This window comes from Pan paniscus, chromosome 4, assembly GCF_029289425.2.
Source record: "Pan paniscus chromosome 4, NHGRI_mPanPan1-v2.0_pri, whole genome shotgun sequence".
Lineage (NCBI taxonomy): Eukaryota > Metazoa > Chordata > Mammalia > Primates > Hominidae > Pan > Pan paniscus.
In genome coordinates, this window is record NC_073253.2 from 57394589 (window position 1) to 57420185 (window position 25597).

The window sequence follows — 25597 nt, forward strand, 5'->3', positions numbered from 1 at the left end:
TTACCAGCTGCATGGTGACAGGTCAAGGTCTAGCTCTGAGCTCTGCTAAATCCTGGCTTGTGCTCTTGCCCTGCAGCATGCTAAGCTATCATTTGAACCCTTTGGGCATCAACACTAAAATGTAGTGGTACTTAGTTGATCAGTTTAGCCAACTAGCAGAGAGTAGGCTCAAAGAGTTGAATATATTTTTTGAGGCTGGGGAAGGGCTTGGGAGCAGGGCTATAAGTGCAGGGGGTGAAAGACAAGGTGCGACTTTAGCATAGTGAGAGTCTGCAAAGTACCAGGTCAAAGCAAATTTCTCCCCTTTCTCCAACTGTTGCACCAAGCTTGTAGCTAAACTTCTGTTGTCGTTATTCTCTGGCCATTTTATATTCTAATTATTCGTCAACCAGTCATATTCTAGCACTTCGAAGGGAATAGGTGTGGATTCCAGACTTTCCAAAATTTTCAGAAAAAAGAACCTTGGTTACCATCTAATCCAACTGACAAATGAGTAAACTGAGACTTCAAAGATGCTAAGTGATTTGTCTATGGCAGTGCTTACCCAGTAGAGCTTTCAGCAATGTTGGAAATGTTCTATGTCTGTGCTGTCCAGTGTGGAAGCCAGTAGCCTTATGTGGCCATTGAGCACTGAAAATGTGGCTAGTGCTACTAAGGAACTGGTTTCTAATTGTATCTAATTTTATTTGATTTCGATTTAAATAGCCACGTGTGGCTAGTGGCTACCATATTGGATGGCATAGGTCTAAGGTCACAGAATTGAGATGCAACACAAGGCCTTCTCTGATTTTAAAACATTTTTTCTTTCCCCCCCACCCCCCATGCAGAACTCCAGATCCAGGTGGGCTCTTTCCACGGAGCCTGAGACTTATGATGCCAGGTGCCTGGACAAAGCTTCCAGGTAAGCAATAGTGGTTGCCGGTGTTCTGTGAGCTGTCCCAGAAGGCCAGGTAAGAAGGCACTTCATCCTAATATTTGGAAGTATGAGCTTCCCCATGTGAGAGGGGAATAGAGAAGCCCATGCATTTATTCTTTCTTTAATGAAACATTGAGTGTCTACTATGGGTAGGGTGTGTTCTAGCCACTGGGCACTACAATGGTTGCTTGATATGTTTACTGCTTTGGTTCCCTAAAGATGAATGGTAAAAAGTGCCACATGAGCTCAGAGATGAGAGAGCCATTTGTCACTGGTTAAGAAGTCCCCAACTTCCTTTGGCAAATACTCTATGTTGTGCCGCTGAAACAGATGCCTGTGACAAGCTCACTGGGATCAGTACTGACAGAGCCTGTGCTCACTCAGCCCCTGCATCCAGCCTTTCAGACAACAGCTTGATTTCCTCTAGGTCCAGACTGGTTTCTTTCCATGAGGGAGTGCAGTTAAATCACGGCTGGGAGGATGATCACAAGGGTTGTTTTAGTTTAATTTAGAGGTCCAAGCTCCATAGAGAGTAAGCCACAACATTATTCTGACATCTGTGTAACATAAACTTGCTCCATCCTTTCATGGGTGTCAGTGAGTTCTCCGTAGAGTGCCTTGAGGACAATTATTTACAGCCCTTGTTAAAGACTTTTAACTACCTCTGTGTGTGTGCGTGTGTATGTGTCTGCACACACACACACACATGTGGGCATGGGGGTATTCATGCATTGAAGAAGTAAGCATTGTTATGACATAGTTTTTTTTAAAAAATCCTCATAGAACTTGAATATGGTCTAAAAAAGACATAGGTATAGATATAACTGAAATTCAAAGAAAAGTGACATAAAAGATAGGCATGGCATTCAGTCATTCTTGTTGGACAGAATCAAAGGAAAATGTATAAAAAAGGGAGCCTTGGGAGTGGTTCTTGATATACTGTCAGACAAAGATGGAGGAGGGCATTGCAGATGAAGAAAATGGCAGAAGCAAAGAATCAGAGGTAGGAAGGCTCAGAGGGGAATGACAAATATTGGATTAGAACATGGAGACTACAGATGGGGCAATAATAGAAGGCCAACCAGAAAGGTAACTTGGGGCCTGATTATCAGGCTAAGGAATTTGGACTTTACTTTGTTGCCAGTAGGGAGCCACTAAAGGTGTTTGAGCACTGGAAGAATACAGTGTCAACTAATATAGTGACAGAAGGATGGAGCATGGTGGGGAGAAGCTGAGGTCAGGAAATCAGTTAAGCGGCTATTTGCATAATCCAGGAAAGAGGGGCTATGCTTCTGAAGAAGACCCATGGCAGAGGATAATGTGTAGCTACTATGTAGCTTTTTACCTGATTGAATAAAGGAAGAGGATTGGAGTAAAAAATGGTGTCGAGATGTCAAGCCTAAATGACTAAAGAAAGATACCATCAAGAGAAATACGGAAATCAGGAGGAAAAGCTGGCTTAGGGGAAAATGACCTTCCTGACGGAAATGTCCGGCAAGCACAATAAAATAGAAGATGGGCATTGAAGGCTGGATATTGGGCCCTAGGGAGTAGGTGGGTAGAGACGTAGCTCTCAGCCTTCAAGAGGAGGCTGCTGAGTTCACAGGAGTTCATGAACAAACCAAACAAGAAGAGGTGGGGTCAAGGTAAACCTTAAGAAATGGTGGAGGAGGCCAATGAAGGAAAGAAGAAGCGGGAGAAGAGCAGAAGAGCAAAACAGCGCAGAGCCAAGGGAGAACTTATACAGGGGGGCCAGTCAATTCAGTCTATGTATTCAGCTCCTGTCGCTGGAGATTCATTGATGAACAAGACAAATCTGGTCCTTCTCTTTGAGAAGCTTGCTGTCCAGTGGAAAAAAACAGATGAGCCAAGTAAGAAACTAACAAATAATTACAAATGACAATAATGGTTATGAAGGAAGTAAGCCAGCTGCTGTGATAGAGGGTATTAAGAATGGGTGACACATCCTTTTAGAGAGGCGGCCAGGGAAGACCTCTTTCAGCAGGTGCTATTCCAGCTCAGATGTGCAGGTGAAAAAGCACCTAGCCAAGGAAGAAGAGTGGATGGGCTTTCCAGCAGAGGGAAAAGCAGGGCAAAGCTGCTGAGACAGGAAAGAGCTTGGCACATTGGAGGGCAGCAGATGGCCAGGGTGACAGGTGCACAGAGACCAGAGAGGAAGGGGACATGTGATAGAACTGGAAGGGTAGGATGGGGCCAGATGACATAGCCCATAGTAATAAAATTTGGACTTTATACTAAGAGCGAATTTCAACAGCATGAAACTGAAAACAGAGATTAAGGAGAGTGAGGACTGGGAGAATGCCATTGGATTCAGCCTTGAGGTGATCTTCAAGATAGCACAGGAGAGAGATGGTGGCTGAAGTTAGTCTGCAGTGTTGAGAGACTTAAAGCATCTGTACAGCCCTTCCTGGAGAAGTTTGGCAGTCAGAGAGGGCAGGGAGATAGATATTCTTGGGGATCCCACCAAAAATCATACTCATCTGGGACACCTAGGTGGCCATGCCGATAGGCACATGCCAGGGCTTGTTTGTATTGCTGTAGCTGAAGTCGTAAAGGAAAATGGAACACCCAGCCCCTGCTCAAAGCCATGCCTTAAGTCCCCGGAAAGGCCTAGTAGAAAACCAGCATGCTGCATCATACAAAGATAAGGCCAGAAGCCACCAGTGCGGTTGGCCCCTGTCTGGCTGAGTGGCTGGCTTTCGCCCCTCAGAGCTGATGGCAAGGACCAGGCAATGGAGACGGATTAGGAAAGCCCCAGGCCTGGGCAGCCAGCGAGGGAAGAAACTATGCCATCCCGACTGTCACTTCACACAGTATGCTTGACTCATGGGTGTCGACAATTGCACTGTAATTGTAATTATACTAGGCAATGTTTCATAATACCTTCTGTCAACTGATATTTCGTAAAAGGCCATGAAGTTTTAATAGTTGGCTGCTTCAAGAGATCGCTTAGCTTTTAAACCCGAGCTGAAGGAGGCTGAGTGGGATCCGGGTTATAATTATAAGGGTTGAGAAGTGGCTGGGAATACTATAAATGCCAAATAAAAAGGAAACGCACTAATATCCAGGGCCTGCTTGTGGAGAAGGGCTGATTCAACCCTCTGCCTGCTGCCCTAGCTCTGTGAATGCCCAGGACAAAAAGCAGGAACCAGGTCCCTAATTGCAATGGCCTCCCAAGCAGGGGGAAAGACCAACATTTGCCTCCTTGACTCTCTTGTGAGGCCTCAGTTTGTGTGCTGGGGTTTTTGAGTGGAAGTCCAGGGTGGAATCAGTGGAAGGGGTGGAGGGAAGCCCTGCGCGAGTGTGCCCTGGCCTAGGGGGAGCGGCATTTCGCAAGCCCCCTATGCATAGTGCTGTCCTCAGCCCAGAGCCTCTGACAATACCTGGGCCTGGCCTTGCCCTAGACCAAACACAACAGGGTCTTTACCAAGGGACCTCAGTTTCAGAATTTAAAAAAAAAAAATCTCTGTGGTAGGCTGAAGAATGCATGCACCCCCAACAAAAATGTTCTAATTCCTGGAGCCTGTGATTTTGTTTTCTAATTTCCATAGGTTTGAGGGGAACAGGTGGTGTTTTGCTACATGAGTAAGTTCTTTAGTGGTGATTTGTGAGATTTTGGTGCACCCATCACTCAAGCAGTATACACTGCACCCAATTTGTAGCCTTTTATCCCTCGCCCCCTTCCCAACCTTTCCTCCCAAGTCACTAAAGCCCATTGTGTCATTCTTATGCCTTTGCATCCTCATAGCTTAGCTCCCACTTATGAGTGAGAATATACAATGTTTGGTTTTCCATTCCTGAGTTACTTCACTTAGAATAATAGTCTCCAGTTCCATCCAGGTTGCTGCAAATGTCATTAATTCGTTTCTTTTTATGGCTGAGTAGTATTCCATCATATATATATATATATATATATATATGAATTATGATGTATTCCATCATATATCTATATGAATATATGATGAAGAAATTGTGGTATATGTATATATACAATATATATACAAAAATACAAAAACATAATTATATATATGTATATGTGTGTGTATATATATATGTGTGTGTATATATGTGTGTGTGTGTGTATATATATATATACACACACCACAATTTCTTCATCCACTCGTTGATTGATAGAGATTTGGGCTGGTTCCATATTTTCTCAATAGCGAATTGTACTGCTATAAACATGCTGTTATATGGTGAAAGGGACTTTGCAGGTGTGATTAAGTTAAGGGTGTTGAGATGAGGGGATCACCCTGGATTATCTAGGTGAGCCTGATGTAACCACAAGGTTCCTTACTGGGGAGGAGTCAGAGGCCAGGGGACAAGGGAAGCGGAGATAGGAGTGATGATGCCCTTCGCAAATGGAGGAAGGGTCCATGAGCAGCCAAGGACTGTAAGTGCCCTCCAGAAACTAGAAAGGTCAAGGAAATGGATTTCTCCTACAGCCTTTAGAAGGAAGGCAGCCTTGCTGACACCTTGACTTTGGCCCAGTGGAACTGGTTTTGGACTTCTGATTTCCAAAACTGTAAGAGAATAAACGTGTGCTATTTGAAGCCAGTAGTTTCTGGTATTTGTTTCAGCAGCCCTAAGAAACCAACGCAATCGGCACGGGTGATCCTAGTGATCAGCCAAGGTTAAGGATCTACAATGGAGAATCTTGCCACTCAAAGTAGTACCAGCAGCATCTGCTGCACCACAGGTTATTAGAAATGCAGAGTCGCAGGACCTGCCCCAGACGTACTGGATCAATATCTGCATTTAACAAGATTCCCAGATGATTTGAATGCACGCTTGTTTGAGAAGCACTGAATTCTAGAAAAATGGTTTTCCACACTAGCTTTACTTTAGAATCTCCCTGGAATGGGTGGGACAGAGAACTTAAAAAGTACAGATTTCCGGGCCAGGACATGCTGCTTTGGGAAGTTTCTCAGGGACAGGGTGGGGGACGGCATGGTGGCTCACTCCTGTAGTCCTAGCACTTTGGGAGGCTGAGGCAGGCAGATTGCCTGAGCCCAGGAGTTCGAGACCAGCCAGGGCAACATGGCAAAACCCCACCTCTACAAAAAAATACAAAAATTAGCCAGGAGTGGTGGCGTGTGCCTGTAGTCTCAGCTACTTGAGAGGCTGATGTGGGAGGATTGTTGAGCCTGGGAAGTTGAGGCTGCAGTGAGCCAAGTTTGTGTCACTGCACGCCAGCCTGGGTGACAGAGTGAAACCCTGTCTCAAAAAAAAAAAGAAGTTTCTCAGGTGGTTTTAATTTTTAATGTGAAATCAGGGGTAAGAACTAGTGATCTGGGACAAAAGGTTTTCAGATTGAATCACCAAGAGAGGCTGTTAAAAATTAAGGATTTCTGAGCTTTATCCCTGAGTTTCTCATTCAGTAAGTCTGGGTTGGGGTCTGGGAGGACACATTTTTTAACAAATATCCAAGGGAACTCTAACATCAGAAATGACCTCTGGGATAGGTGCTGTGGCTCCCTGCCTGCCTGTAGCCCTGTTCTGCTCTGAGAGAGACTGCCTTCCTGCTCTGCAATCTGCCCCACCCCAGCTAATGGCTCATCTCTTAGGACGTCCCTTTACCTACCCTAAGCAGAAAAGTTCTATGACAGGCCCTCAGGAGGATGTAGTCCTGAGGAGGTGACTGGGGAGCGGCCAGGAAGTGCTTCTTGGGAAGGTGGCATCATTCTTGATTAGATTATTCATCCCAGGTCCTGAGAAATAGCTTTCGTGGTAGCAGAGGAAGTGAACCAGCCATGCAGCCAGGTGCCAAGGAGCAGCCGGAGGTGGGGAGTGTGAGCCGACCCTGCCTTGCCCAGCCCTGCCCAGCCCTGCCCTTACTGCGCTCCTGTGGTTCCAGGCCCTAAAACTGCAGCCTGGAATGCCACAGTGTCTGTCCCGTAGCAAACTGCTCTCTCCCGGCCTCCCCACTCTTTTTCAATCAAATATTATTCTATTTTTAACATTGGTTCTGAAAACAACGCCCTCATCCAAAGGACCTGCAAATGTTAAGCACTGTGAAAAAAAATCGTACAAATCACATTGATCCCAAACCCAACCTATTCTTGTCTAACATTAAGGCCTCACATTCATTTGCTAATTACTTATTGTATTCATAATAATATTACTGTGTTGAATCCTGGCTGTGCCAGTAGTTGCATGGTTTTGGGCAACTCATCTAAGCTCCCTGAGATTATTTCATCAACTGTCAGGGAGGGATAGTTGTACTTACTTCAAGGGCTGATGTGAAGACTGAGAGAGATAATGTACCTAAAACACATAATCTAGTACCTCAATCAATGACAGATGCTATTACTAACAATCATTTCATCTGGGAATGAGATCCAATCAGGTAAATTAGGAAGGTTCAGGTTCTAAAGTACCTTCAGAGCTAGTTGAAGTAAAGGGGGATCTTCTCCCATCTTGCAATAATTTTCTGGAGGCTGGGTGTGAAATCAGAAAATTTATCTGAAACTTGAAAATAAGCGAAAGAAGTTACCAGGGACTTAGTGCTAGGTTGACTTTCTATTGTTTGAGCTACCTTACAGCTCTAGAGATCCAGTTCTTAACAGGCAGATTTTATCTGCTGGAGATGCAAATAATTTCTGTCCCTTAGAAAAGATAACCCAAAAGTTATCTTACAGTTTATGGCTCTGTTGGATATTGACCAGCTTTGTGTTTGACCTGGCAATCTTATCCTAACGTTGCCTCTAAATACGTAGCTTCTCAAATGCTCTTCGATCAGTGTTAATTGGATAAAGTATTTGACACACATTCGTTTTATATGTATATGAGAATCATGATTTCACCTTTTTGAAAGCATCTGCTTATATGCAGTTTGTCCAGAGCTTGACTTCTTGGAAATATCAGTTTTAAGGGAGGTCTGATCTGGGTTCCACGTTACAAGTGTTTTTCATGTTGGAACATGCACAGGATAAAAAAAGGGCAGAGGTAGGTAGAGATAGGAGTATTTGTACATTGATTGTAAGTTATAATTTTATCTCTCACTTCTTTCTTTGGTGCCAAAGGACTGCATTCATATTGTAATGATAGCAATTATCATGTACACCATAGTTAGATATTTATGTGTCTACCTCTTCATTAAATAGTGAGCTCTCCGAGGAAAGCAATTGTCTCATGCATCTTTGTATTCCCAGCACCTAGCACAGAAGTCAGTACTTGGAAGCAAATAAACACCTAATTGAAATGGACAAAGCTGTCTATGTCCTTGCTACTCCAAATGCAATTGTGGACCATAAGCACCCACATCAGCTGGGAGCAGTCAGAAGGCAGAATCATAGGCCCACTCCCGGCTCACTGAGTCGGGATTATCATTTCAGCAAGATCCTCAGGTGATTCTGCACACTGTTCTAGCCGATTGTCAGTTTGGGGGCAGTGGCTCTGCTATTAGGGAGAAATGAGATTTGAGTAAAGAAAGTTGTAAAGTGATTGTCCCCAGTTTTACATCAATTCAGCTATGATTGCAAAATTGAGATCATTGCCTCAAGCATATTGTTGCTGAGATCAAAGTGGGATAGATTGTGCATCTCACAGTAGAATACCAGTTGGTTGATAAAAGCTGTGACTTTTGGAGGGCAGAGCCATTAAGTTTGGTTTGGCAGGAGGAGTGTTATGTTCTTTGAGTACAGCTCTACAACCAAAGGCCCCTCTGCCCTGCTCGATTCTAAGTTGAGCCCGCGAGCCTTTACTCACTAGGAGTGTCTGACTCAACTTCTGTTGGCTCCAAGCCCAAACCAAATGAAGGCTCAGGTTGTCCCTTTGTGGAATCATGATGGTTTAATCATAAATGTGAAATCTCTATTTGTCACATCAAGGTTTAAGTTGTCAGGGATATTTGCCCAATATCCCTAAGGAAAGCCAAAGACAAAGGAAGAAAAACCAGCAGAAACTTTTGGGAGTGTCTCAGATATAACATCTTGACAAGGAGAGGTGGTTATTAACTGGCTGAAATAAGTGATACCTTGCAGATAAGAATGTAGAGTTACAGAACAGGGATCTTCCAAAATACCTGCAAAGAAATTAAAAAATTGAAGAATAATAAGAAATTGACTTTTTTTTCTTTTTGTCTGAGCATGCTTCATTTCTTCCTAATAAATCCGCAAGCCTATCTGTAAAAGAATGAGAGTTTTACTTACTCTCCCAACAAAGAGATTCGACAACTCAGCAACTCAGTAAGAATCAGGATAGCAGAGTCTGGAAGTTAGAGGAAGCCTAAATCATCTCATGCAGGGTCTGCAAGCCCAAATGCTTCCAGGGACCAAGAAGAGAAGCAAATGTGAGAAGCAGGCAGCTGGGTGATATTAGGGAACTAGGAAGTGAGTGCTTAGAAAAGTCATTCACATTCACATTTTTAAAACACCGCTAGATGAATGAAACAATCTGTAGGCATAATTAGGTGCATTTATTTATATTTCAAAAACCCAAGACCCAGGGAAGGAAAATTTTCTGCCTACGTTCATACAATTCTAACTTACCCATAGTAATGAATATTCCAACTGTTTCAACTCCTGTTTACCCATTGAGGGGACATTTAGATTGTACTTATATACACAACTCTGTGTGTGTGTCTGTGTGTGATAAACCAAACAGGTTCGATTCTTATAACCGGTTGGAAATTATCCAGTTGCTAACAACAAAATGCAGTAACTCTAAACCACATAGTGGTGCAGTGAGAGAGTAAAAACAAATGAACAAAACCAGCCGTCTTTTCTATTCATCTGGCCCATATTTTTACAAGGCTATAAATAATTGCACTTAGGCTATAAATAATTGTCTTGGATGTTTTTGAAATTGTAATAAAAATCTGTATGTTTTAAGAGAAAGATTCCTGAGTTTAAAATTTTAATTGGTTGATTACTTAAAAAAGGGTGTGCGTTCCTCAGAGGAGGTGATAATTGGTGGCTCGACCATGATCTTGGCCAGTTGCTTTTCCCTAGTCCAAGCCAGGATGCACCACCAGACTTCCCTCAAACTTGAGTTTAGCAGAATGTGCAGGGATTGCTGTTTCTAGCTTCCTGCTCAGTTATATCTGGAGGCTGTCCCCTGTCAGCTTTTTTCAAGCCATGTCAGGCATTAGGAATTGCTTTTCTGTAAGAAGGCAGAGAAAGAGGCAAGCAAGCCAGCCACTTGAGAGGCCATTTGAGTCTGCCTCATACAGTAGCACCTGCATTCAGTGGACACAAGAATCCTCTATTTAGCATGGTTCTGTCTATACAATATGATTTTATTATTTCCCCTATGTCAGGTATTTTGTGTGAATTTTTAAAAATGTAATCCTCATAACAAATATATGTTAGTACAATCGACATCTTCATTTTACAGATGGGAAACTAAGGTTTATAGAGTTTAAATAACTTGCCTATGTGGTTGAGATTGGAACCCAGACCTGTCTCTCTTCACAGTCCAAGTTTTTAGGCACTAAGCTATACTCCCTATTCTAGGCCAAGCATCTAAAGGCAAGCTTGATTTACATGGTCTTTGTTTGTTTGTTTGTTTCTATATCTTCTATCAAATTGGCCATTATCCACGGGTGAATCAAAACAGCATCTTTGACCAGGACTTTGACCTTCAAATGTGGAGGATGCTGACCTTTTTTTCTAGTTATTGGGGAGAGGCTGGGTGTGTTGTTCACCCAAGAACTGAGTGTTTTTAAAAAGTTTTAAGAGCTCCACTGGTGAGCCAGTAGAAGTAGGTGTTTTGCAGTACTGGTGTCTGAAAAGCAATTTTTCAAAAGGCAAATCCCATTGTTCTGTGGACTTCAGTTATAAAATCACAGCCACATTCCCACAGGCTAGAATGGAAAAGTCCAGTTCCTGAGTCACTGGGTTGAAAAGTTTTGGCAAGAATTGGCCAAGTGACCTGGCCTGGCCCAGGGAGGGCAGAACTCAGAAAGTTACACAATTGTCTCCTGACCCTGGAATCTCCTTTCCAGGGCAAACCCCATTCTTTTTCTTCCCCTTTCCCCTGCGTTTTATTAAACTTGTAAAGGCCTCCAACTACACTTTAGTAACTGTCAGCACTGCTTCCTATGATTCCATCTACCCTATTTACAAAGTTGAATAATGGAGCAAGGGCTGCAATAGCACAGTTTCATGTAGGAATAATCATCGAATGCAGGTTTATTCTAAAGGGAAAATTCCAGATTCCAGACTTAATGCCTTGTTTTATGACTCCTAGTAATTTCAAATACCTATATATCAAATCTGCCTGAAATATGTGTTTGAAGTAATGGAGAATTTAGAATGATGAATTAAAATTTGCCATTTTATTAATTGCATTCTGAGGCCATTTTCCTAAATGCAAGATTTGGGGAATTAATTCTAAGCATGATTTGGAGTTCCAGCCAATTCAAGAATAATCCAAGCAAAATAAAATAATGAAAACCCAAAGACTTTGATTATCTTTAAATTGGCCTATCATATCCTTATAATTTAATTTGAATGCTTTCACTCTCTTCCCCATCCCTTATCCCAGAACAACCAAATATACTTCTTTTTTAAAAAGGTAGGCAGTATACATTTTGTCCTTGTCTATTCTACCCGAGATGACAGTCATTATAATAAAGGGACCACACACAGAACTGAATCTCTCTGTTGTGGCTAAGGTCTGCAGCTTAAAATTGAGAGGACTATTGTGCAATGTATAAGGCACAGATTTCAAAGCCAAGAGACCTGGCTCTGAGCTACCTCTTACTAGCGTGTGCTCTTGGGGAACTGTTTTAAGGTCTGTGGGCCATTGTGTCCGCATCCGTAAAGTGAGGACCACAGTGCCTGCTCACATGGTGATTATGTGGGTTAGGAACTGCTGGTACAAAGCAATTGCTCAATAATTACTAGTTTTGGGAGGATTTAAACAAATATAATGGTAATTCTCAAAGTTGAGGTGGGGGCACAATACAGGGAGACTCTTTTTTTTTTTTTTTTTTTTTTTGAGATGGAGTTTCACTCTTTCACCCAGGCTGGAGTGCAGTGGTGTGCTCTCGGTTCACTGCAATCTCTGCCTTCTGGTTTCAAGCGATCCTCCTGCCTCAGCCTCCCGAGTAGCTGGGATTACAGGCACCTGCCACCACGCCCGGCTAATTTTTGTATTTTTAGTACAGATGGGGTTTCACCATGTTGCCCAGGCTGGTCTTGAACTCCTGACCTCGTGATCTGCCTGCCTCGGCCTCCCAAAGTGCTGGGATTACAGGCGTGAGCTGCCACGCCCTGCCCTGCAGGGAGACTTTAAAGAGTATTATTTGAGCCCCTCAGTGGGCACTTTTGTACCCCCTCCTCCATTATCTCTGTCACGTATACAGGGTAACTTGGTCCTGGTTCCTTTCTCCCTTTCACCCTACTCCTAGGAGGTTCATATGGTGGGCTAGCTCAAGGCCATACATGATGGTGAAATAAAAGAGCTGAAGGGAATTTCCTTTAAATGGCAATATATTATCAAACGCCAGAATAAATGTGTTCACACTCTCTAAGGCACACACCCACACATTCTCTCGTAATGATGCAAATGACTAAAAATCATGTTAACTCAATATGCTTTCTGAAAGCAGAAAGAAGTTTTTATTTCCATTGCCAGTCTATGGGAAGTCAGCATTCTGGCACTTGAACCCCCTCATAAGGGCTTGATTCTGAGGGGTACAGGAAGTTGTGAGTCTGATCAGAGGCAAGACAAAGCTCTTTAGGTGTCAGAGTGGGAGCCAGCCAGGGCTGCTGAGCCTGCCTTGCCTCATCTCAGAACTGGCATGACCTCTTGTAGGGAGGGCAAATGGTAGTTACCGAGACAGGGTGGGTGGGGTGTTATAAACCAATGCCAATAGTTTCTAAAACCCCAAACAGTTGTCAAATAAGAATGACGAGCACCGCAAAATGCCGCCACCTTTCCCACCCACACGGAGCACGGCTGCCATGTCCCTGCAGAGCTCCTGGCAGAGCAGCCAACAGCCGCTCTGCGCCTCAGGCATGGCAGGCAGTGAAGCGCTGTTCTCCCTTCTCTTTCTTAGTGGCTGGATGCTTCCCTAGGTGAACCATAACAACAGAGCGGGCTGATGAGAACAAACTAAAATTACAAGTGACGTCTCTACAGCTGAAGGCAACATAGCCACAGCCCATAGAGGAGATAGATGAAGACAAAAATTTCTTTCTTGGGCTCACTGTTGCATCTCCCCAGTGACCAATGCTATCTGGGTTATGGGTTGAATGACCACACATTTAGTTAACTCTGATTGTGCCCTTTCAGTCTCAAAAAGTAATGATTTAGATAATAAATTACATAATCACCTTAGTTATGGTCATAAGCCATGGGACTTATTGTACAGTGTATAAGGCACAGATTTCAAAGCCATCCTTTGCTAGCTGATGGGAAGATGCGAATAAGGTGGAAAAAGGCAGAACTTGGGCTTAGGAGCTAGGCAACTTTGTAGGTGAATAGCAATGAAATCAAAATTACATCCAAACAATGCAATGAGCTCGGATCCATGGGTGTCAGCATCCGTCTCCAGCAGGGGCTGACATGGTGGTGGAGAGGGGCTGGAGTGCGGGCAAATGGCAGCATCGTGGCCTCCAGGGATCCCCTGGGTTTGCAGCAGGACACCAGGCAATGGCTGGGGCTTGGGGAGCAGGGCCTCCCTTGGTGTGAAGAATGTGGCAGGAACCAGGCTGGGTTAGAGCAAGGAACTAAGACAGATTCCAGATGTACATACTGGGAAGCGCAGCAGGGGTCTGTTGTGGGGAAAGCTGAAGTCCAGCAGGCTTGTGGGTCCAGCAGACTCACTCCAGGTGCAGTCTGCTGTGCTCACGCCACACACTTACCTCTGTTATTGCATTTAATCCTCACAGTAGCCTCGAAAAGTGGGTGTTATGTCCCTTAGAGAGGTTTGGCAGCCAAAGCTCAGAGTTTCAGTGGCCTGCTGAACATTACAGAGCCAGGAAGTGGCAGAACCAGGACTACACCCCTGATCAATCTGTATGTAAAATCTGTGCTCTTTTCTCTCCACTATACTGCCTGAAAGATAAGGACTTATTCAGGCTGGCAATTTGGAGAAGAGCATTGGTGCAGAGTAATCTGAAAGTGTGGTGTATTTGGGGTGGGGCCAGCGATGGGGTATGTCTGCAACAGAAGAAGCACATGGCAGAGACTGAGCAGGCAGGAGAGGGGCTGGACAGAAAGGGAGTGGAAATGCGGCTCTCACCTGGAGGCAATGGGAAGAAGCAGAAGAGTGACAGATCCAATGTGGGTTTCAGAAGGTTGAGATTGGCAGCAGGGTGATGGCTGGACTCTCAGTGAGGGGTGTGGATGCTGGAGAAGAAGAAACCCCTTAAGAGGCTAGTCCAGAGAAATCTTTCAAACGTGTGGCTAATACCAACTGAGTCCCCAACTTTAAATGCATAAAGCTTCCCCATGGCCTTTGGGATGAAGTAGAAGCTCCTAAGCAAACCCCACAAGCCCCTTCATGACAGTCCTGATGCCTTTCCAGCCACCTCTCCCAGAGCTTCCAGCCCACTAAGCCGCCCATGGTTCTTTGAATGTTTGCTGTTTTCTTTGCTGACAGTGGCTTTCTCAGGTTTGGCAAACTTACTCTCAAGCTTCAAATTTCAGGTCAAATGTTCTCCCATGCGAGAAGTCTTTCCCTATTATCTGGCAGGGATTGACCCTGCCACCCCACACAGCTCTTCAAACATGCCTTTATGAAAATGGATTTCATCTCATTTTATAATGGCTCCCCTTCTTGTCTGTTCCTGAGCTTCTGGAGGGCAATGAGTATGTCTGGTTCATCTTTAATTCCCATTATTTAGCTTTGTACTTGGTGTATAAAAGATGCTTCATAACCAGAACCCTCTTCCCCAGCATTCATGGGGCTGGGAGAAAGACTGAAATTAGTCACAGCTTACCCCTGTTCTCCCTCTGCCTGACACCCCAGCTCCATCTAGAACCACAAGAAATTCTGCACACATGTGCATATGAACTATCTGACTCCTCCGTCCAGCCTCTGTCCCTCCCCGCTGCAAACAGCCACCTGTTGCCACTTTCAAGCCTACAGGCATGCACTCCAGCAATGGAGAATACACGTGGGGGCATGGATCTGTGGGAGAGTCCCACGTCAGCCCTGGAAGCAGGCTCAGGCCATTTGGACAGGGAATCCACAGTTCTAGGTATGGAAACATGGCCTGGAATTGGGGTGTGTGGGCCCACGGTGGCAATGTCCTGTAGGTCCTATGGACTTCTTGACTTGTGGTTAGCGGTGTAACCAGAGAAAGGACAGAGCCAAGCCCTCCACAGTGTGGAGCACAGATCACTCAGCTTTAAACGCTGTTTATTATGCTATAAAATATGTGAGACAGTGAAGATCTGAGATGAAATATTAAGGTGGGAGAAGTAGGGCTACTTTGAGAGAATACACTATTTAAGAGGATGATACCACAATCCCTAGTGACCAGTGGCTGAGTTGAGAAAAAGAGAGAGACAGAGAGAGGGAGAGAGAGAGAGAGAGGGAGAGAGAGCGGCGGAGGAGGTGGGGTGGGGGTGCGGAATTGAAGATCACTGCAGGCTCTGTTGGTGGGAAGAATGTATTGTATTATTAGCTCAGAAGGGAGGAACATGTGTGAGGGTGAATTCAGTATTAGACAAGATAAAACATTTAGGGAGAAACGTTCCGTAGTTGGATATGCAGCATTCAGAGTCCAGGACAGAGGCTGAGGTTAGAAATAAGGATCTGGTAGGCTTTAAGCACACAGGTGACCTTTGAAATTACAGATGTGGCCAAATCGCCCAAGGAGAGAGTGTAGAGTAGGAAGAGGCTGACAAAGGGAGCTACTGAACAGCTGACAAAGGGAGTCCATGAAGAACACTGAAGGGAAGCAGCCAGGGAGATATACGGGAATCCAGTGCAGAGGGGGTGATGGAGGCTATTGGAGCCAGACAACAACTTCATCAAGGCAAAAGAAAATCACATTGCCAGTCACCAAGTCACATATGGGAAAGGCTGAAGAGTGTCATGGGATTTTAATAAAGAGGAGGTTGCTGGTGACCTTCTTGAGAACAATTTCAGGGAGTGATGGCAGCTGAGAAAAGCCATGCTGTATCGAGGAGTAAGTGGAAGGCGAAGATGAGACAGTTAGCTCCTCAAGAAGTTGGGATATGGAAAAAATAAACAATCAAACAAAACCAGCCACAACTTGAGGATGACACAATTTAGGAATGGTTATTATGTTTCCTGGTTGTGTTTCTTTTTAATATGGGAGAGCCTAGAGCATTTACATGTGGCGAGGGCAAAGAGATGAATAAGAAGGGAAAGTCAAAGGTACAGGAAATAGATGGAAACTCAGGGGAGCAAGGTTCCTGGTACAGATGGGGTTTCCCGGGGAGCAGATGAGGATTCTTGGGCAGGAGGTTTATCAGGCAGTGCTCTGGGAATCAACGCCTGGGTAAGAAGGGAAGAAAGGAGGGTGGGGTGAAGGGAGCAGTGGGGCTATGATGCAGCCACAATGAAGGCCTCAGCCAAGTTCATGGGGAGCTCTGAAGCTGAGGCAGCCCTTGGGTTTACCCAGAGTTAGGGCCAGGGGCCCAGCCTTTCTAGCCCCACATCAGACAGTCATTGGAGCTTTGCTGCCCTGGGAAGGGAGTGTGACCTGGGGCAAGGGGACTCTGCTCAGTCAAAGCACTCCCTAAGGACAGCTGGCAGCTGAGGGCCTCTGCCACAGCCAGGCTTCCAGCAGCTGAAGCCACAAATTCTCACGTTTGGAAGGGGACTCCAGGCTGCAAATCTGCATCAGTCAAGTTTTAACCAGTAAAACCGCATCAGAAGGAGACAGATATTAACAGATTTATTGCACAGAATTGGTTTACCTGATTATGGGGACTGGATAGGCAAGTCTGAAATCGATAGGGCAGGCTGTCAGAAAAGACAGACTTCAACTCTTGGACACGGGCCAAAGTTGCTCTGCACAGTCAGAATTTCTTCATCAGGAAGCCTCAGTTCTGCTCTGAAGGCCATTCAGTGGAGTGAACCAGGCCCCCAGATAATCTGGAACAATCTCCCTTACTTAAAGTCAGCTTTAAAGCCTCAACATCCATGTCTTCCTCGTCCATGTTTTTTCTTCAGGAGCAGGGGAAATGTTTCATTGCCTTTACACGCTCTCTTTCCAATCTTCCCAACTTCCCCATCTCCACCTGTCGGGGCTCCCTGGACTTCCCTCACCCCACTCCCTACCACCTCTCTCTGCCACTACCCATCACGCACCTCAACTAGCCAGGACAGAGAGCCCTCCACTAAACCGCTGTCTCTACAACTCCAGCTCCACTTCCTTCTGCCCTCAGCCCACCCTCAGAGCTGAGTGGAGGTGAGACAGAAGGTGTAGAGCTGTGGGCTGGCCTCCACCCAGAGTCCCAGACGGCTGCCCCTCTGTGAGGATTCAGCTTCCACTGGAGCCTCATGAGGAGCACAGCATTGTCACTTCTGGCGCAATGAAGAGCCTATCGAGTATCTGTTTCAGACTTCAGTTTAAGTGGATTAAAATTTGTCAAATGCGATCTGCTGTAGGCTGTCATTTGGAGTATAAATAAGGTCACTGTATAGCAAAGCTTGTGTTGTTTAATCACAGAGTGTGAGACTCACCTATTTTGCTTCTTTTAGATCAGAAAGTAGGCCTCCGGTAATGCACAATGAAGAAGAAAGTGCCCCCTCAACCCTCAAAATAATTCAAATGGCAAGCAAGGCAGATTGTAAATGACTTAGTTACTTTGGGCAGTTTTCCAAAATCAAAGGTAAAACTGCTGGGATGCCAAACTCTTAAATGTCATCATCTTCATAAGCAACTTCCCATACAGATGATTATTCTGCATGTAGAAGCAAGTTTGCATCATACGTGCTATTACTGGCATAAACCTATTTTTGGCAGTTTAATGAAATCTGTCCCTTTCTCCCTCCCCATAAACCATTTCCTGACTCTTCCTCCATCTAAGAGAAACCCACCCAAGCCCAGAGCATACAGAAAAGGAATCAGGCAAAATTAGCTCTAATGGATTAGGATCAGGACTTGAGAAGCAAAGAATAAAACCTAATCTTGGTCATCTCTGGCTTGTTCTTGGTTTTAAAACAATGTCTCCTTAGAAAGCCAAGTTCCCCAGAGTGGTGGAGGAGTTTAATTTTTCTCCCTACCTTGGATTTTCCTCGAGTCACGTATTAACAGGACTTCAAAACTCCTCTTTTAACAGCTGAATTATCACAGGTATAATTTGAAAAGAACCAGTAGGATGAAACAAGTTAGGAATCTGGAGGTTAGGTGGGAAGAGAAAAAACATAAAGTTAATATGGTTTTGATCACTTTGTTTCTTTGAACATGTGCTTTCGTCTACAACTATTTTTTGCTTAGAGTAATTATGTTTTTTTTTTCAATTAAAGTACAAGTTCAGCTACCTTGTTTTTCTATCATCCCCTTCATCTCTCTTTCCCCATTTTTTGGAGATGAGTTCTGGGGTAGATAAAATATAAGATAAACACAGAATTTGAAAAGGTGATGGTTCCCTGTTTAACCTGCCAATTTGGCAGTGCTTGAAGTTAATGTGGACAGCGTGTCAAGGGCACCAACACAGCTAGCAGCTTCTCTCTGGCAGCCTACTCTGGAGGAGAAGCATGTGAAGGCTGGGCCTCCAAAGCACAAGCCCTAGAGGCCGGAGGTGGTGCAAAGGGATCCATCTAATTCCAGTACAGACCACTGAGTCAAACACTTGCACAAAGAGGATGATCTCCGGGAACCATCGGTGCTACTGAAGCCGGGAACAAGTGGGCCAGAAAGCCTCATCCTGCCAGAGCAGTCAGCTTAATGACTTAATTACACCCCAGCCTACACTGCTCTGCCTCCGAATCTAGGCTACTTAAAAGGGCTCAGCAGGGAGGTGCTCCAGCCTGGGGTGGCCAGAACGCTGCTCTGGCCACAGGCAAAGTGGAATCTAGAGGCAAGTGCCACCCCTGCCTCTGCTCTGTCCAGCTGTGTGACCTGGAGTAGGTTCTGGACCCACTCTGGGCCTAGTTTCCCCCAGTGAAACGGGCTGCTCTGACGATAAATAAAATAATGCATGTACAGTGCCTCTCTCGATGCCATTCCTCTTCCTCTGTCATGCTGTCCTCCAAAATGGTTCTGGGTTTTGTGGGGCCTGGAGACAGAAGAATATTCCAGGGACCATGGAGGAGAACATCACTGTAGAAAGACAGGCAAAGAGCAGGGAATGCCAACTCTCACATCCTACCACAGGCCCCAAACACAACTCATAATTATGCTCAGATAGTGTCTCCGTTCACTTGTGTTGCTGTAAAGGAATACCGGAGGCTGGGGAATTTATAAAGAAAAGAGGCTAATTGGCTCATGGTTCTGCAGGGTGCACAAAAAGCATGGCACCAGCACCCGCTTTTGGTGAAGGCCTCAGGCTGCTTCCACTTATGGGGGAAGGGGAAGGGGAGCCAGTGTGTACAGAGATCACGGGGTGAGACAGGAAGCCAGAGACAGGGGAAGGTGCCAGGACTTTTCTAACAACCAGTTCTAGCTAGGATCTAATAGAGCGAGAACTCACTTACCTCCAAGGGAGGGCATTAATCTCCTCCTGAGTGATCTGTCTTCCTGACCCAAATGCCCTCCTTTTGCCCCGCCTCTCACATTGGGGATCAAATTTCCATATGTGGTGTGGAGAGGTCAAGTATCCAAACCATAGCAAACAGTCTTAATCTATGTTCTTTTACATATTCAAGGAACAACCAAGCTGTTAAAAACCCAACTACAGAAGCATGTCAGAGCCAACATAGCCAAAAGAGGGCTGGGAAGTGCAGTTTTCCTGGGATATTGAGTTTTTCAAAAATATTTCAGAACTTTTACTCTTGGAATTGTTTACAGAACTGGTTAACCAGCCACTTAAAAACATTAATCATACCTTAATTTTAGCCCCAAACAGCATTACCCTATTGAGTTATTCATCTTGACAATAAATGACTTTTTAAAAATGCTAACAATGTATTTTTCAAAAGAAGATTTGCCAGTGCTGAGGAAATTCTAAACACAGTCATCAAGTTCTGAAGGAAATTCCCAAAGAAGAATTTTGATGATTTCAGGTGATGGTGGCAGTGTCCCAGAGAAGGGAAAGCATGGCATTCTGGGAGCACAGGGCCAGGAGCACCCGGGTTTGAATGTCAGCTCCCCGTTTTCCAGCCCTTGGACGTGTTACTTGTCTGGACATCAGCCTCAGAATAATAATAGCCCTGAGCTTCAGGTTAAGGTAAGGATTCAATAAAGTCATGTATATAGAAGACACAGCACACAAAACGTGTACAATCCATTTTTCCTCTTCTTACCCATGCTTTGAATACAACTGCACTCAGGTAGATGTATGAAAATAATATTAAAAATTATAACAGCTAATGTTATTGAGTAATGACTGCATGCTGGGTCCTACCTTAAGTGCTTTATGTATATCAACCCAGGTAGTCCTCACAACATCCTATGTGGTAGGTACTATTATTATCCTATTTTGTAGATGTGGAAAGTGAGGGACTGAGAGGTTGAGGAATGTGTCAAAGGTCATATAGCAAGCAAACTGCAGAGTCAGGATTTCCAAACCTGGGAGTCTAGGTCCACTACTGGCACAACATTTTACATACTGCCCTTGTCAGGCATTAGTCATTACTTCATTATTACACTTTATGCATTCCTCAGGGGTGTGTGGATGGGAGTGTGAGCGTGTGTGTGTCTGTGTGTGTGTGCATGCATGCACACGTGATATGGAAAAGAGAATCCAAGCAGGTGCGGTGGATGACCAGGCTGGATGAGAGCTCCTCTTGATGCCTGTGCTCTGATTACACCAACCAATCTTAACATAGAAGAGTTTTTCTTTAAGAACCTTCTTGGATGCAAACAAAGCCAAGAGCCACAGCAGAAGATTATCGGCTGTCCCTCACCAGCAGCTTGAGCTGCAATCATTCCTAAGTATCACTTAGGACTGAAGATAGTTTTTGAACTAACCTAGTTGTAGGTAGTTGTTCTTTTTAGTATGCTATAATTTCACACGAGTTGTCTCATATCATCCCATTTTACTGATGATGATTTGAAGGGAGAATCACTTGCCAAAGATCGCCCAGATAATAGCTAGAGAAAGCTATTGAATCAGTTTTCTTTCTACCATATTGCACAATCCCTTTCCTTCTTGGAGGAGTGAAGCTGTCACCTAATTTCTTCCCCCTAGTTTTGTTTTCACTTTCACCCTCTTTCTGGAGGCCACATTGACACCTAGAAAGGTGGAGAATGTGATGCAGAGAGCTGCATGGCGTAAAAGAGAAAGGTGGAGGAGCAGCAGGGCCCTGGGACTGGATGGCTGTTATGGGTGGAGGCCCTGGCTGCTGGCCTTCTATATCCCATAACCAGCCAAGTGACCCATTTTTTTCCAGGTCTGCCCACACAGCATTCACTGTTAATCCTGAGTGGCCATTGGCTGACTGCAGGAGCGGAGCTCCCAAATGCCCTGTGCAGCAGTGACCTTGACACAGCATAGGAAAAGCACTCAACTCTTGGCTCTGCATAGGCCTTTACCCTGGCGCAGCTTAGCACTGCCCTTCCCTAGGGACAGAAGTGACCACACAATGCAGAAGAGTGATGATGGATTTCCCAGAACTCCAGGCTCATTCTCTTTCCCTCTGACTCCAGGTCAAAACCTATACCCATTACCATGTTCATGCCATTGTTTCTGATTCTTCAGACTTAATATCTGTCATATATATATATATGTATATATATATATATATATATATTTTTTTTTTTTAATTACACATGGCTCAGTCCTGAGCACCGTGCATCTTTTGGGCAAGCAAGGAGCTTGCCTTCGTGCAAATAAGCTTGGAAAATGAAGCTGGGTGGATGTGTGGAAATATTCTAGATGCAAACAGGGCTTGTTTACATACATTTTGCCCTAGAAAAACATCTGTTGGGAAAGCAATGGCTTGGAGCTGTGACATATAAATATACTTTCTCTAACTCTGTTGATTATGTTCAGCATAATGTTAGTATCTTTTAATTAAGCAGTCTTATTTATTACATTATTATATGTTATCTTATTTTTAAATAATCTCATCTGTTTATCTTGTCTACTTAGCTAAACTGTAAACTCCTTTGGGGGTATTTAAAAAGTCTTTCTTTCTCTTGTGTTTCTCAATAATCCATGACATAACAATATAGACAATTGTCATTCTTTTTGACCACTCATCACCTGAAACTTCTTCCTCTCTTTAGGAAATCCTCTTATGAGACAGAGCCCAGCTCCTCCTGTAGAAGCTGAAATTCCAGACACTGGACTTCCCAGTCTCCCTTGCCACTAGATATGGACACATGATCAAGATTCCACCAATCAGATGGTCTTTGAATCTGCTAGTGACAAAAAGAAAGGAACATGCCAAATCTATTCTGGCAGATTTAAGACACAATGGCAGCTACGTCCAGTTCCCAGAGGCAGCAGGGCCAGTGGTTCTAGCATCGGCATCCAAGAACACTTGCTGATGGTGCAGATGGTGTGAGCTGCAGTGTCCAGGTGCAGTATGGCTGCTATGGTGTCCTCAATGAATGAATCCTGCAGTGGAATTTACAGTGTTGTTCCTGGCTTCACAGTCTTCAAGCCTTTTTCTCTGGATACTCTAGGAATTCTTTGAGTTTCCCAGTGTCCTTTCAATAAATTCTTCTTCCTAAATTAAGTAGAGCCTATTTCTGTGGCTTACAACAAAGCATCCCAAAAGATACAATATTAAATTACTAATTAAGAACTTCTGACACTTCTCCTCGTATTTATGAAATTTCAGAAGCCCCTCCCCCCAAAGAATATGTATGCAAATAGGGAGGCAGAAACGGACAGAGACTATTTAGGGAACAAGGAATAGGAGAGTTTTGTTGAAGCAGAAAGTTCATATAGAAGAATAATGGGAAATGAGGCTTCCAAACTAGATTGTAGATATTGTGGAGGACCTTAAAAAGCCAGACTAAAGAATTTGGGGTTAGCCTACAGGATTGGGGAAATGTGTGCAAAATTAGAGAATTTGGAGTTGTGACTACGATCAGTCACTTCAGAGTGTCTTCAGCACAATATTCCCCCCCAAATGATGGGTAGAACCTGCATATACAGAATATTAACATGGAATAAAGGATTGGAAGTCATGTATGTTTGGGAAATAGTGGCTTGATTGAGATTCAAACAATTTCTCTATCCTGATAAACAAAGTGAATTTCCTAGAAGACGCATTCAGCAGGCAACACTTCTCTAACTTATTGGACCTTGGGATTTATACTCGTTCAGCACGTGGGCCCAAGAGGCCCAAGAAGCCATCCTGGGAAAGGCTGTTTTTTCCTTGGTGACTGCTGGTTAAGAGAGCAAAAGGGATGCAGAATGAGCAAGGGGGGCAGGGAAAGGTTCAGAACTTGAGGAGGCCTTAAAAGAGTAGATGCGCTGAGACACAGGCAGTTAGGAGAAGGGGAAACTGGAGGAAAGAAGTTGGAAGGAAAGAAGACAAGTTACCCAAGACCCTCTAAATTTTACAGAGAATCAGCCTGGTTTCCAGCTCCTGGCTTAATTTTAACAATTCAGCCTAATGCTTTGTCAGCCTCATGTGAGTATGTCAGATACCTAGGGAATCTCTCAGAGACACTCTTGGGGCATGAAAAATGTAAATAATAGACCAGGCCTCTGCCTTGAGCCATGAGGCAGCTTCCAGGAAATAAAGGCAAGGGGACAAAGTTAGACTAGACGCAACCTGTGCCATCAAGCAAACTTTCTTACACCCTGGTCACTCCCCAAAGCTACCTGAAGGTACCATGAAATACTTCCACAAACTGCCTGCTATTGCCAAGGTTTGCAGGATCTAGGCATATTTGAACAAAGTTAAAATGATGATTGCAAAGACCACAACAGTTAGGAAAGCTTTTTGTTGTAAGAAACAGAATACTTGACTAACTGAGGCTTATACCCTAAGGACATTTCTTATTTGCGAAACAAAAAGTCCAGAAGTGAGAGGTGCTGGGGTTGGTCTAAACACTTTCTAACATTTACATCTGCCATTCTTAGCATCTTCGCGTTTGGTCTGCACACCTATCTCCTCATGACTGCAATATGGCTGCTGAAACTCCAGGCATGATGACCCAATTCAAGGCACAAAGAAAAGAAAAGAAAAGAAGAGTGATTTCAGCACCTCTCCTTCTTTTATGTCTGTCCCTTTTATCTGGAAAATAAAATCCTTCTCTAAAGTCTCTCAGTAGACGTCTCTTCATGTTTCCTTGGCCTTTTAGTACATGAGTACTCCTGGCACCAGGGTGTTTAGAAACACTGGGGTTTTTGTTTTAATCTATAATGGAAGACAAGCAAGGGAGCAGGGGAGTAGAAATGGCTGCCTGATCAGCCAAATAATAACAGTCACTATGAAGGCTACGTAGAAAACAACTATAACAAAAAAGCCCATGATAAGCCACTAAGTAAATAAAAAGCAGGATTAAACCATTGTATATGCACTATGGTTACAATTAAGCAATAGTACAGATGAATGAAGGGAAAAGACTAGAAAAAATTAGTTTAAAAAAACACATAAAATTTTACCCTTCTAAAAATGTTGATGGAAAGAGACCAGAGGCCCCATGCAGGGGAATTAATCCTGATTTCATGATCAATCCAATGGCTTACTTGGGTGAACTTTGAGTAAGTCAGCCCAAATGCAGAGCATGTGAGCTGCAGGAATACAACTGCAAGAGCTGATCATTGCTGCCTGTGGCTGCTTCCTGACCTCATGCTGAGCCCCTCTTTTGGCTTTTATGTAACTGTTCCCATGCACTGTATGACCTCAAGGTGAACACCCGGTCATAGGGACTGTCTCAGGGGTGTGCAGTGGTCAGCTTCAATACAGGAAGAAGTCTGACAAGTCTCTGAGCATTATTTTTTTATTAGTCTAATAGTACAAAACTTGGAAACACAAATAGATTGGACCAGAGAACCAGACAAGGGGTGCCAACCTTTTCTCAGTTAGCAAAATATGTGAGAAAAAAAAAAAAAAAAGAAAAATGCATATTACCCATGGTAGTAATTTGTCAATATACTATTTTAACTGGTCACTTTTATGGGATTTATTTTGGATGGCCAAAGTTATCCTTAAGAAATAACTGGATAGTAGCCTGGACAATTCAAGGCCCAGTGGTGCCCGGATACTTAAAAAGAAAGGGGAGAGTGTCAGAGAATCTCAAAAGGGAAGTGACCTTTCGCCCAGCGCCATGCCCTTGCCCTGAAATCCTGCTTGGAGCAGGACCCAGGACTGAACACACTTCCAGATGTAGCTGACCTGCTAAGACAAGTGTGGGACCAAGACACTAAACGATGCATTAGAGGACATCTAATTTCAGAAAGTCTTTAGACAAGGACTTCTAGCACATTATTATGGCTTAACTGGATGGCATCCCAATTCAGGAGAGAAAGTTCTTCAAGTTAGGAGATCAGGGTCACATTCTGATGTTGCCAACTGTATGACCTGAACATGGCTGAATCTCAGTTTCATTAACCAACCACATAGAGGATGTGTAATGCACACCTCACAGGCTGGTCTTAAGTATGAAGTTTGATTGCTGAGAAGAGTGAGAAGAGGATGATTACTAC

The 25597-nt window shown here is 44.1% G+C and overlaps 1 non-coding gene across 1 annotated transcript; it reads left to right on the forward strand.

Annotated features, from left to right (window-relative positions):
- Positions 1–824: 824 nt before the first annotated feature.
- Positions 825–25319, forward strand: LOC103783109 (uncharacterized). Its single transcript, XR_008625518.1, has 4 exons — positions 825–901; positions 20046–20209; positions 22213–22507; positions 24029–25319. It is a non-coding gene; the product is annotated as an uncharacterized LOC103783109 (transcript).
- Positions 25320–25597: the final 278 nt, after the last annotated feature.